Here is a 12,510-nt window from a genome sequence, read left to right as displayed (position 1 = left end):
TGGAATGGTAGTCAGTAGTGTGGAAAGACCAAGCCTCAAAAGTACCCAGTAACCTTTACCTCATTCTTGTTCCCCCATTATCACCCATTCCTGCCCCCCCCACCACCACTCTAATCTCACCTCTCCATCCTTCTGAGTGAGTACCCACTTTAGAAAATCATGCTCAGCATATGGCTGAAAAAGAATGAGTCCAAATCCTATGTGGTTTGGCTTCTGAAAGTAGGAAAATTTAGGGAAGTCTGCCCAGAAAAAATTTTAAAAAGCTTCTTGGTAACCTGGGGCATAACTTCTATCTTTGTAAATCATATCCTTTACCTCAAAACCAAGGGTTTGAAGGAAACTTTTGTTCATGTAGTCATAATAAATATCAAATGTGAATATTTATTAAGCACCTGCTATGTGCCAGACACTGTGCTAAGAGCAGAAAACACAGCGGTGAGAAAAAGGCAGTTATTGTGCAGAGGTCATTGAGTAAATAGTCTCTCAAACAACTACAGCATCACAAACCATGACAAATGCTGTGAAGAAAAAGTATAGGTAGGTAGAAAATGTGTGTTGGGGTCTGACTTCTCTTGGGGCAGGTGGGTGGTGGGGAGGGACTTAGCTGTGGAGAAGCGGTTGAGGTTGAGATCTGGAAGGAGGCAAGTAAAGGAGGAAGAGTTAAGTGTGCCCAGACCTGAGGAGAGGAGGGTGAGGCAATGTTCTTGAGACAATGTTCTTGACCTTAAGAAACTTAAATCCTAGTGAAGAAAACAGATCGTGAGCAGACAAATGAATAAATTTATAATTTAGGCAGAGGTAAGTGATGTGAAAAAAGCTGAGGGAGGGTTAGAGGGGGTCCCGGGTGAGGTGGGGTGGGGAGACCACAGTGAAGACCTCACTTCTGTGGGGCCTTTTTGATCCCATGAGGAATCTGGATATGTCCCAGATGCTGTGCTGGCCTCCCTATATCCTTGTTAAGCCAAGAGGAGCAGAAAGCAAGAATCCCTTACTACTTCTGGCCAACAGAAAATATCAGAGAAAAGCAAGATTATAAATCTTCTGATTTAAAAAATTTTTATGTATTTATTTTCAGTCCTAGAAAATGTAGGACCCTGGTGAAAGAGAAAACCTCAATGAAGCAGATTATGGATGTAGGTTTTAAAAAAACAGAAAGAGAGAATTGTGAAGCGTTTCTGCACCGTGGCCCTGGCTTGGCTTAGGGAGGGTGGACCTCAGGGGCTTTCCTTAGCTGGGGCTGAACAGACAATAAAGCAGGAGATGAAGACGCTGTGGCTGAGGCGCCTGACAAGCCCTGCGATTTCCCTACTGTGGTTCCTAGGGCTGGAGGCAGCTAGAAAAGGGTGTTGCCCTCAGGGGCTGTCAGAAGTGGAAATTCCTGGCACCAGAAGGAAGAGAGGTTTCATATTGCCCTTTTTGAGGCAGTTTTCAACTGACTCTAAGTTATGTGGTGGTGTCTGTGTCCGCACCCCAACCCCCAGCCTGCAATCTGCAGATGTCAACTTGAAGGGTAGGCAGTTTGGACCACCTATGTCTGCACTAGTTCCTTTCTCGCTGGCATTTGGAAAAGCATCCATGAGGCTTGGGAGCGAGAGTGTCTTGTCCCAGCAGCTCTCCGGCAGATTTCCTTAGAGTCTAATTCCTCTTTAACTGTGGTCTTGAGAGTCTGCACGGCGTGCATGCATGTGCATACGCACCCCGCCCCCGCCCCCGCATGTGTTCGTCGGCTTAATATCTGCAGAGCACAGTGCCAGCACCAAAGAAGAATGGATCTCTCCAAACATTTTCCCCACCCTGCCTTTCTCAGGAGTCAATGCAATGGGGACCACAGACAGTCTAAGATGCTCTGGAGCGTGCTGTACTCGATTTTGGTGGATCAGGGAAAGGTTTCTGGTGTTAAGTAACCAATCAATTGACATCTGACTCAAAGGACAGTGTGTGGGAGAGAAAGGGAGAGAGAGAAGATGAACTCTAAAATTTAATATCTGTCTTAGAAATTATGCAAACTCAAAATTAAGCTCAACTTATACATGGACCTCGGTATGCTCTGTGTACTTTCATGTGATTGCTGGCATGCAGTTCACGTGCGCTAGACTGATCATGTGGTTTTTAAGTTAAAATATTCATATCTTTTTTATTGTTAGTAACTTGTTTAAAGCTGTGTTACCTTCTTTCTCTTCCACATCATTAGAGGCTCCACGGGTTGGTGTTGTGGCCACAGCACTGGTTGCGCTGATTTGAAATCAAGATTATTCAACATCATCCAATTTGTATGCCTTCAGGGAATAAAGGCCAATCAGTAAAAATAAACATACTGGGTGAATTCTGCCCCCCCCCACCGCCGCCGCCCACCCTCATAACACACACAATCTATTTGCTGAGAGTTTGATACAAAGACTTGTTAATCAAAGTGGCTTTAGGAAGAAAAGCTATAGGATTTGGGAAAATGTGGCTTCTGGGGCAGAGGGTCCTTTGGACACCTTCTTCCCTTCATTCACTATGACTTTCATCAGGGAACACTAGGCAGGTGTTTGACTCTGTTGCTCAAATCAAGAAGGGGTGTAGGTGGGGGCAGATGGAGATGCAGGAAGCCTGGGGGTTTGGGGGAACCTGGGACTGCTTGTCCTGACCAGTTGAGAGCCACTGGATGGCTCTGCTACGCCCTGCTTATCTACTCCATCGCCCTCAGCACACAGAGGTGCGGTGGCCTCATGTGCCAGGCAATTAACATGCCCTGTGAAGGTGGGGTGGGGCAAGAAATGCAGCCTGGAATAGGAGTGCCGTCGCAGACACCTTCAGACTCCTGCCACCCCCTCTAGAGAGCTGCTGGGGGCTGGACACCTGGTCCAGGCAGCGTGGCACACTGTAGGAGAAGGGGCAGCGGCAGGGTGATCAAGTTCTCTCCCAGACGCCCAGTGCTGGGTGACCCATGGAATCGTGGTGCCATCTGATGGCCAAGACAGGGAATGAACTGGGGATGCTTGGAGGGACAGAACTGGACAATCTGTGTGGCCCCTAACTCTGGTTGGGGTTTGTGGTTTGACAGGTTTAGCTACTCCACATCACAGCTCTGAGCTAGGCAGCTCTAAATGTGCCCGCTGCAGGTCTGGGGTCCATGGGCTGCAGGGTGGGGAAAATGTTTGGAGAGATACATTATGTGCTAAGCTGGGTAGGGTTGGAGGGGCAGGTAGTGTGTGTGTGGACGGGGGGAGGGAGGTAATCAAGGAGCAGAATAAAACACTTAATCTCAGCGAGTCTGTACTCCACTTGGGGAGATAGGATTAACTCACAGAAAAGGACATCAAGAACATGTAATTGAACATGGGTGTGTGTGTACTGTGGGCTGGAAGCCCAGTTGTTCCTGAAGAGGGAGACGAGAGAGGAGAGACCGATCCAGGTGTACATGGAGGGGAGGTGAGCCCAGAGGCAGGGCCGCATGGGGGAGAGCAGTTGGGACCTGAACCGTTGGCGGGGTGTGTAATGTGTGTGTGTGGCGCGTGTGTGTGTGTATGAAGCGGCATCCTAGGAAAAAACCAATAATGTTTGATGAACTCCACCCTGTCACCCGGTCTTTTTCAAATGTGTTTTCTTCCTGGATTTAAGGAGGTCTTTAAAGAGTCTTTAAAGACTGTCATGTCACTTTAAAAGTGAGGACTTTGACAGATGTGTTCAGGGGGAGCAACTGACCCCTGTGGCCTCCTTTGATGACCTTAGATCCCAGACGAGATTTGCCTAGATGGGAGTGATTCGGGAGGGGGATAAGGTGGAAGGTATTCTAGGTATTCTAGGCCAGAGCACCTGAGGTCGGTTTGTTTGCTTGTTTTTAATTGAATAAAATTTGCAGAGATTTGATCTTCATGAGTCACTGATGATGGGCCTTCCGTGGCCAGAGGTGGGGGACAGGCGGACGGTGGTGTGGAAACAGAGAGCAGCCTCCACAGGCGGCTGGAGGATTTCTTTCTCTTACCTGAAGCCCCCTCTCCTTTCTCCCTCCCATCCTCCCTTTCCTCATCTTCTCTCATTTGATTAACAAGTCTTTGTATCAAACTCTCAGAAGGGGATCTTCTCTCATAGATCCCCTTCTGTCTGCTTTCTTTACTTCTTTCTGCTATCTCTTTAAAATCCCTGTCTTGGCCAAGTCTTTGACTCGGGGAAAAATAAAGTTCAGATTCTTTAAAAGCTAGCCAAACTTTCAACATTATTTTGGCAAAGATGCTCCCTTTAGGAAAAAATACCAGCACCCGGCACTTGGGAGGAAATTTCAGGCTATCTTGTGCAGGTTTTCCACATGGCAGGTTATCATGAGAGTGCCCTGAACTTGCTCTCTTGGATCAAGGCAAGTCATTTCTCTCCAAAAGGACTCTTGTCTTAAAGTCCACTGAGTGCGAGGCCATGGCAAGGATGGGAGGAGGGGCAGTTCTCGCTTTATAAAGAGGCTTTTTGGGCTATTAGATCTTGGTAGGTCCAGTCGTACCTGATTTGATTGGGAGGGACACTGTACTGTTTAAAGAAAACTATAGGTGACCTTTTTTGTTTTTTACAACACAAAAAAGTATTATCCCCTCATTAGGCTGTTGTATAAATGGATAAATGTATAAGTGGATTCTGAGCATACCTATAACTGGACATACCTGTATAGTCTAAATACTAGAATGAGTGTGCAAGGTACTGGGCACCTGGCACTCCCTCGCTAAGTGAGGACCTAATACATGTTTAAGGGCAGATGTTTTGATCTACAAGGACCAAATAATATTCTAAGCCCAGAGTTATCTACCAGGAATTGATTGAACCCCATATTATGGAGCAGGCCAGACTTTTCCTCTCCTTAGGAGGTCAGCCTGGTGCAATGTAAGGGAGAGAGAACTAGCATGTGAGTTCAATTCTGGCCTTCCCCCGGTGCCTGCTGAGTGAGCTCAGGCAAGCTGATCAGCTCCCGAGCCTCACTTACCTCATTTATAACATGGGGTGAGGACCTCATTAGGAATATTGTAAAGTTAATGCTGAAGTTTTGACTCAGATGTGAATCTTAGATGCCCAAATGAGTGTGAGAACATATCAGCTGGAAGAAATCATTGAAGTAGCTACTCCAGAATTCGTTCCCCTCTCTCATGATGGGAATGTAAAAGGTCAAGAATATGAGAGTGAGAAAGGCCTTTGGGAGGGGTCGTGCTGCCACCATTCCTGTGAGCCCTGCCCCACCCCTGAGAGGCTTCAGGGGTTTCACCCTGCCCCTTGAAAAGTCAGAAGAGATTCCTGCTTCACTTAAGATGAGAGAGACAGAGGAGCAGGAGAGAGAGAACTTCTTTAACAGGACAACTTGCAGAGCTTGAAAATATTCCCTGCAGTTGGGGAGGTTCATACCTGGGGACTTGACTTGCAGCTAGAAACATTGAGTGGTCTGGGGCAGGATGGAAGAGTAGAGGCTGAGTTGAAAAAGAATGATCTACTCCAAAGATGAAGCAAGGGGGATGTAACTTTTCCTATGGATGACATGTGAGCCATGAGGACTTCCTAGGTGTGGCATGGACAGCCGCAGAAGGAAGAGCTTGGTGGGCAGAGCAGATCACTGAAGGAGAGCCTAGTCCACATCTGAGTAGTTGCATTTGGAGGAACCCAGCTCGAGGACTCCCAAAGGACTCACGGAGATGCCCATTAGAGAGCCCGCTTTCACTAACCTCTGGGTCAGAGAATGTGAATGCATTCACAGGTAAAAATGATCCTACCCCTTACCCTCCTCCCCAGTGTCCCCCTCATCCCCTTCACATCCTGGCAGGATTCAAAACATCAGCTAGTGAATGAGGGAGGAGATGAGCAGAGAAAGAGAACAGAAGTGGCTTTACCTCTCTCCAAAAACTGGCTGCCCACCTACTATAGGCTTTATCAAGGAGAGAAAATAGGGAAAGAAGTGTGGGTTAATATCTTGGGTAGAAAACTTAATTTCTGAACTGAGAGCATGCTGTATGACTTAGAGTCAACATGGGACTACCTCTAAGGTAAAATGGAACAAAGACATGTCATTAACTTGTTGAGTTGTCATCTAAGGCAGAGGGAAAGGCTTCCTGATAAATCAACTTTAATGGGTTAGTAGGAGTCAAAAATAGTTGTGCTTTCTCATATTCCATTAGTTGAGCTTGTTTAGCGTACCCGTCCTACAGATACCAGGCTGTGTTTTATTCTAAGGGACAGGCAGTGATGTGGAGTGAGGAGGACATTTAGTATCTGCTTTATCTGCAACCATAGGTTAAAGACTGGAAAATTGTTCTCAAAGTGGATCTATTAGCTATTCCACTGAAGAGAAGGGTAGAGTGACATTGTTGTGCGGGGGCAGGGGGGTTGTCGACCCCTCAGGTGACTGCAGGTGGAGAGAGTACTGGTCAATGTGTGACGTAGCTAGCTTTTATCTTTCCTTTCTGTAGCTTTCCTCATTCCATTTTTATTGAACAAAACTTACTGAGCACCTATCACCTGTAAGGCTCTTTCAACTGCCAGGGCTCTTAGTGTTTTAGTGCCGGACAGAAACCCTCTTAGCTAGAAAACAGCCTCTGATTAAGATACACTCATACTAAGGGATTAGGAAGGCCAGTGTTGATCTTCTCAAGAATATATGTAATATGTAACGTATATGTATAATGTATATATTTTATGCATATGTATGTATTGTAAATATATATGTGCACACACATACACACATCATTGTAGAACAGTAGAATTTTAATGTGTAAAACAAGTAGATATCACAGAAAAGCTTCAAAAGCAGGAAAAAATCATGACAACCCAGAGGTGACCACTTAGAGTGGGCATCTGTTGATTCTGCCTACAAAGCGTCCCTTCCTTCTGGAGCGTCCATCTCTCACTCTCCCTGTGTTTCTGGTTGGGCTATCAGTCACTAGACCCTGCCCATAGCCATGGGAGTGAGTATATGATTCAGATGGGCCCTAAAGATTCTTTTTCTGCCAGGACTGGAATCTTCAGTGAATATACTAGGAATAAAAGTCAGTTGGAGATGAGTCATCCCGATGTCAGTATCATAATGGGACTGTTCACGGCTTCGTCTCTGGGAATTCTGCAAATCTGCCCCTCGCATCTTCCAATTGCTCTGTTGGTCAGCATGCTTTTCCTTTCAGGCCGACAAACTCACCCTGCTTAAATTGTTAAAGTAGATCTTTAAGGCTTACAGCCAAAGGCTCTGAAGTGGGTTTATCACTATCACATGTTAGCCAGTTTCCTTCTCTCATTTTCCCCATCGTTTGCATTCATTGCTGGGTTATGGAAGAGAGTTTAAAGCAAAGGCTCCAGAGGCAGCAGCCTTCTTGAACATGGGAGCACATGATGAGTGCAGCTCTGGAGCTGGAATAAACCTGAGAGGTCAACCTGTCCTCTCCTGCCTTTGACAGCTGAGGGAGTGAGGCACACACAGAAGTGCCAGCTTGCTTCACAGTGGGATTCTTGTTGCTAATTTTGGTGCTCTCTGGTGCACACGAGTTGAAGGGATCTCAGCCTGCAAGTGAGATGTGCACATTGGGTAGTTAGACTTTCGAAGGAGATGATGAGATCTTATGTTTTCTTGCTGGCCCATTTCACCAGTGAAAATGCAGAAGAGCCTGGGGCTCCTAATCCATCAGGGAAGAAAGAAAAGAGTTGTTCTTCTTTTTAAAAATTTCCACAGAGATATTGATATGAGAGACAGGGCGAGGAGGCCAGCTATGATGTGTGTGCGTGCGAGGGAGGGAGTAGGTACTTGAGAGTGAGTCTCTTTGATACCAAGGACTCAGAAATCCCATTCGCACGGTCCCCTTCCAAACTCTGTGTCTCAACAAGCCCTGGAAAGTTACTACACTTCATGAGGCTGAGACCGCCTCACAGTCCCCCTCCCTCCCCAGTCCTCTGGCTGCCCAGATACCGCCTTGTTCTTGCTGTGCATTAAGAAGACATTTTTAAGGGGATTTTAATGGCGGTTTATAAGGACTGTCTCTTTTGAGAGAGCCTGGCTGGGTTTAAGTTTAAACCATCTGCTTCTAAATGTACGAAGAAAGGAAGACTAAGTACATTTAAAATACGTAATTTATAGCCAGCAGAGCCTGAACTGCCCAGGGCGAGAAGACAGAAATATCCTTTCTATCCAGAGGCACAGAAACAGGCCCCAGCCAGGGAAGAATCGGCCCCTGTTTGAGAAGAGGCCCCGAAGGGTCTTCGAGTTTCAGACATGGGTGTCTCTGGAGTGCCGTTTCCTGTCTGTAATATAAGTTGTAAGTTCTCGGTGTGTTTTTTTGCACTCTGAAATAAACAGAGCGCCTGGATTTAATCAGTCAGCCTGTAACAGAACCGTGCTCCCAGTCCCCCCTGTAAGTCCCCACCCCCAGGTAAGGGCCCTGGGGCGGGAGCAGTAAGCCCATGTGGAGAGTCTTGGACAATCTGGTTCCCTGTGGACTTGTTATGAATGAACAGCTTGGAGTAGACTTTGGCCCGGGGATCTCTATGTGGTATTCATGGACCGTTTTCTAGAACCTTGTATGACCTTAAAAAGAAGGGGCTGTTGAGTTGGGGTCTGTAGCACTTGGCATGCAAAACACTAGCTTAAAGTTCCCATTGGTCAGTGGAGTATGCTTCATGAACCTCGTTTGACCTTCAATCTAAAAACATCTGGCGCTTACTTTGAGTTGAAAAAAAAAACCATGTTTTGAGAAGAATTTGTTTTCTTTCAAATGAAAATTTTTACTTTTGGGTTCTTGCTCCTTTGTTAGAGTCCTGAGGTGGAGTCACAGGCTCTGACCTAATAAAAGAGTGGCCACAGTAGGCAGCACATACCCAGCTCTGCTAGTGTGTGTCACTGCTGCAGGTTGGTAGATCAGTCACAGCTTTCCAAAAGTGCCTGTGTGGGGTCAATTCCACCAGCGATACAATAGTGTATGTAATATCTACCTTTGATAAGCCTCTAATACAGCTTGTGTGCATTTGGAAAGAAAAGTGGAGATGGCTAGAAACCGATGAATTTATTGAGACGTTGGCACAGGTTTGGCCTCTTCCTGTGTTGAGACCGGCGTTATGGAATAACCTGTGGGTCACGGAGTGTCCGAGAATGACATTGCTGGATTTCAGCAGAACCTTTCCCTAGTGCTTTCTCTTTATCTCTGTGTAGGCAAGATGGAGAAATGAAGGCTGATCAAAAAGAGGCAATAAATTGAAGCACCCTGAGAGGCTAGCGTGACCCTGGAGAGAGGCCTTCTTGAGTATTATTAGCAGTGAGCCTCACATTTTTGTCTTCATCATTGTCTTCTCCCAGTTTTATTATTTTGGAACAGGAGTTGTTTTTCTTTTACTTTCAATCTGATAAAACAAATCTATATTTTTTTGGTTCTTTTTCAATGAGTTTTTCAAGATTGGAATGTGAGTTATAGAGAAGGCACAATAGTTTTTCTCTACTGTGCTTTTTTCCTCTTTCTCCTTCTCCTCTTTGTGTTGGTTTTCCTACAGATAGAAACTAAATGTGAAAAACCCAACAACTCTTCACTTTGGTTTTTAGTTTGATAAGTAATGATTTACTTAAAAGGCCCTGTAAATTAGAATAAAATTCACACTCGGAGTCAATAGGCTTGGTTTTGCCACCTCCAGGTCATGTGACTTTGTGTTCTCTAACACAGTTGTTTCATCTAAACAATGGGACTGATACCTGCACCCAACTTCAGAGTATTATTTTGAGGGCCATGCGAGATCACGTTAGGGACTCATTATCATGGTTATTGTCTTCTGATGTAGCTTGTCATTGTCTAGACACCAAGGCTCAACAGGCCAAATGATTTACAAAGATGGCCAAAAAAGAAAATTCAGGATTTTATTTAATTATTTATTTTTTTTAGGTGATGCAATCTTTGGTTGACCACACAGATTGCAAGGACCTTGTCAGCTTACAATCCTTTATTTTTTATTTTTTATGCCTACAGCACCTGGACTTCCCAGCTGGTCTCCCATCCAAGTACTAACCAGGCCCGACCCTGCTTAGCTTCCGAGATCAGAAGGGATTGGGCTTGTTCAGCGTGGCGTGACTGTAGACAAAAATTCAGGATTTTGACCGCCCCCGCCCAGAGCAACTCTAAATCTGCCGATGTTATTGTTCCCCAGAGAGAGAAAACATTTCCCCAGCAGTTTGGGCAAATCTGTCCTGTTGTTCTTATGGGACAACAAGTCTGCAAGCAACTCAATAAGAAGATCAAAGGTTTTGGTTTCCTTGACCAAGGAAACAATATCCTTTTTCTCCTTGATGAGCATTAATGGCTAAGATGGGAGAACAGTGGCATCACTGTTTACAGGAATGGAGAATCCTCAGACTTTTCCATCTGCCCCTGGAAAAGTCAGAACAAATTTAAGATTAAAATAAGCAATCTGGATTTGGAGGGTGCCCTGAGGATGTCAGAAAGAAATGGCATCACTTAAGTAATTCCCCAAGCAATAATTCCTAGGGAAACTAGTCCCCATGTTTTGACTTCTTTTCTCTGGCACGTGACATCAGTGTTTCCTCACATTACATCCCAGAATTCAGATCTTTTGCGAAACAGCTTATATCAAACCACTCTCGTCTCTGCCTCTTCACTTGATTCGCTCTACTCACTCCAGGATAGACGTGGGACATAAACACAAAGGTAGACAGAAATTTCTGGGAAAAAGGATGGGGGATGTTTATTGGACATGCATTCTTCTATTTCCTTTGATTATTACAATGTCCCAGGTATTATTATCACCTTTTAATTGATGAGGCTCAGAACAGGTGCTTGTCTACAGTCACACTGCTTGGAAGTGATGAGGTTAAGATGCCAGCCTGTTTGTCAAAGGCTGAGTAGTCCCCAGAGCTTCTTAAACTTTCTCTGGACTGAGATATCTCTAATGAGAGAGATGAATGAATGCACACTCTGGGGTGACCTGGGCCTAGCCAGAGTGTGAGGTGTCCCTGAGAGCCAGGACTGTAATATTGGGGCTTCTTGGTGGCCAAAGGAGAGCTATTATGAACTGAACCAGTTCGATAGGGGTAATAAGCTAGCGAAAGCAACAAGAATGGATCAGTTGGACATTTTACTACCTTTGTTTGACTTGTAACCTGAGTTTCTTGTGGCTGATAGTAAAATATTATTCTATTTGGGACTGGAGGAGGGAATGTAGGAGAAAACTCCCTTTTCCCTAAATCTGTAAATCAGTTCTTATCACTTTTTTAACCTTCCAGGGCATATATGTAAATGTCATTTAGGCATTCGGTTATGATATTCGCCCGACACCCACCTGCCAGCCATCACCACTGCTTCTTTCCCACGACACACAGGCTCCCTTAGGGAAGGGTCCACTGAAGTCTTCACCAAGTCCCCAGACCTCAGTACTAATGAGATCGGACTACCAACACTTACTGCAGATAAGTTAGCTCCCACCATAATCGACTTGTTTGTTAGAAACAGTTTGATCTGTTACAGAATGAAAACTCCACCAAAATGACAAAGTGTGCCGTTGGTTTTCATGATGACTACCGCTGAGGTGTAGTAAACTTTGTTTTCCTCATTTAAGATACTATCTATTTACAAACATCAGTGTTCTGTGTATCCAAGACAGCTCAGCATCTTTATTAGTCCTTCCTCATCCTCTTAAAACCTATCAGTGGTTTCTCATCGCTCTTGGGATATAAACCCAAGTACCTTCGGGCCCTGTGTGATCTGGCCCCTTCCTGGCTCGCCATCCCCTTTACACACCTCTCTCCCCTCTACTCTCTCAGAGGCAACCATACAGACTCCTTCTGGTTCCCTGAATCCTTCCTCTGGGCTCTTGTACACCAGATTCTCTCTACCTGAATAATTTCTCCTACCTCTTTTTACACACCCCTTTGCCTAAATCTACCTAATTCTTACTGTTTTTTTCTTTTGGTGAGTCTCAAGTACACAGAATTGGATTAATAATAATCTTTGTTCTGTCACACACTGTCACCATTGTCCATGTGTGGCCCATTTTTGTATAGTCATTTTTTTTTAATGCCTGCAGCACCTGGTCTTCCTAGGTGGTCTCTCATCCAAGTACTAACCAGTCCCGACCTTGCTTAGCTTCCGAGATCAGACGGGATCCGGCTTGTTCAGGGTGGCATGGCCGTAGACTGTATAATCATTTTGTATAGCCCACTATCCCAAATGAGATCCAGGGCTCTGGCAATAACCCACATCATGGCCCTCCCTTCTGTCTGCTTGTTTCCTTTCATTAGAGATAACTGCTGTGCCAAATTCTGCATTCATTGTGTCTTTTTCATGTGGTATATATTTCTAAAGAGCAAATATATGAATTTTGTATTTATATTTATAAATAAGACTATATATATAACTATATATAGTCATTTTATTACTTTTGTATAATTTGTGACCTGAAGTCCTGTGGCTAATAAAAAATAGTCTTCTTCTCTGATAAGTGAATTCATTGTGGCCAAGGAGAGGCATCAGACCAATATATGTAGACATGTAAATATGTATGTATATAGTTTTTTATTTGAATTTT

The 12,510-nt window shown here is 44.9% G+C and overlaps 2 pseudogenes; both read right to left on the bottom strand.

Annotated features, from left to right (window-relative positions):
* Window positions 1-9,929: 9,929 nt before the first annotated feature.
* LOC120595937 (uncharacterized) lies at window positions 9,930-10,048 on the bottom strand (annotated as a pseudogene).
* Window positions 10,049-12,000: 1,952 nt separating this feature from the next.
* LOC120595807 (uncharacterized) lies at window positions 12,001-12,119 on the bottom strand (annotated as a pseudogene).
* Between the last annotated feature and the right edge of the window lie 391 nt (window positions 12,120-12,510).

Source organism: Pteropus medius, unplaced genomic scaffold (assembly GCF_902729225.1).
Source record: "Pteropus medius unplaced genomic scaffold, Ma_sr-lr_union100, whole genome shotgun sequence".
In the NCBI taxonomy this organism is placed as follows: domain Eukaryota; kingdom Metazoa; phylum Chordata; class Mammalia; order Chiroptera; family Pteropodidae; genus Pteropus; species Pteropus medius.
This window is presented reverse-complemented; position numbering and strand designations above follow the sequence as displayed.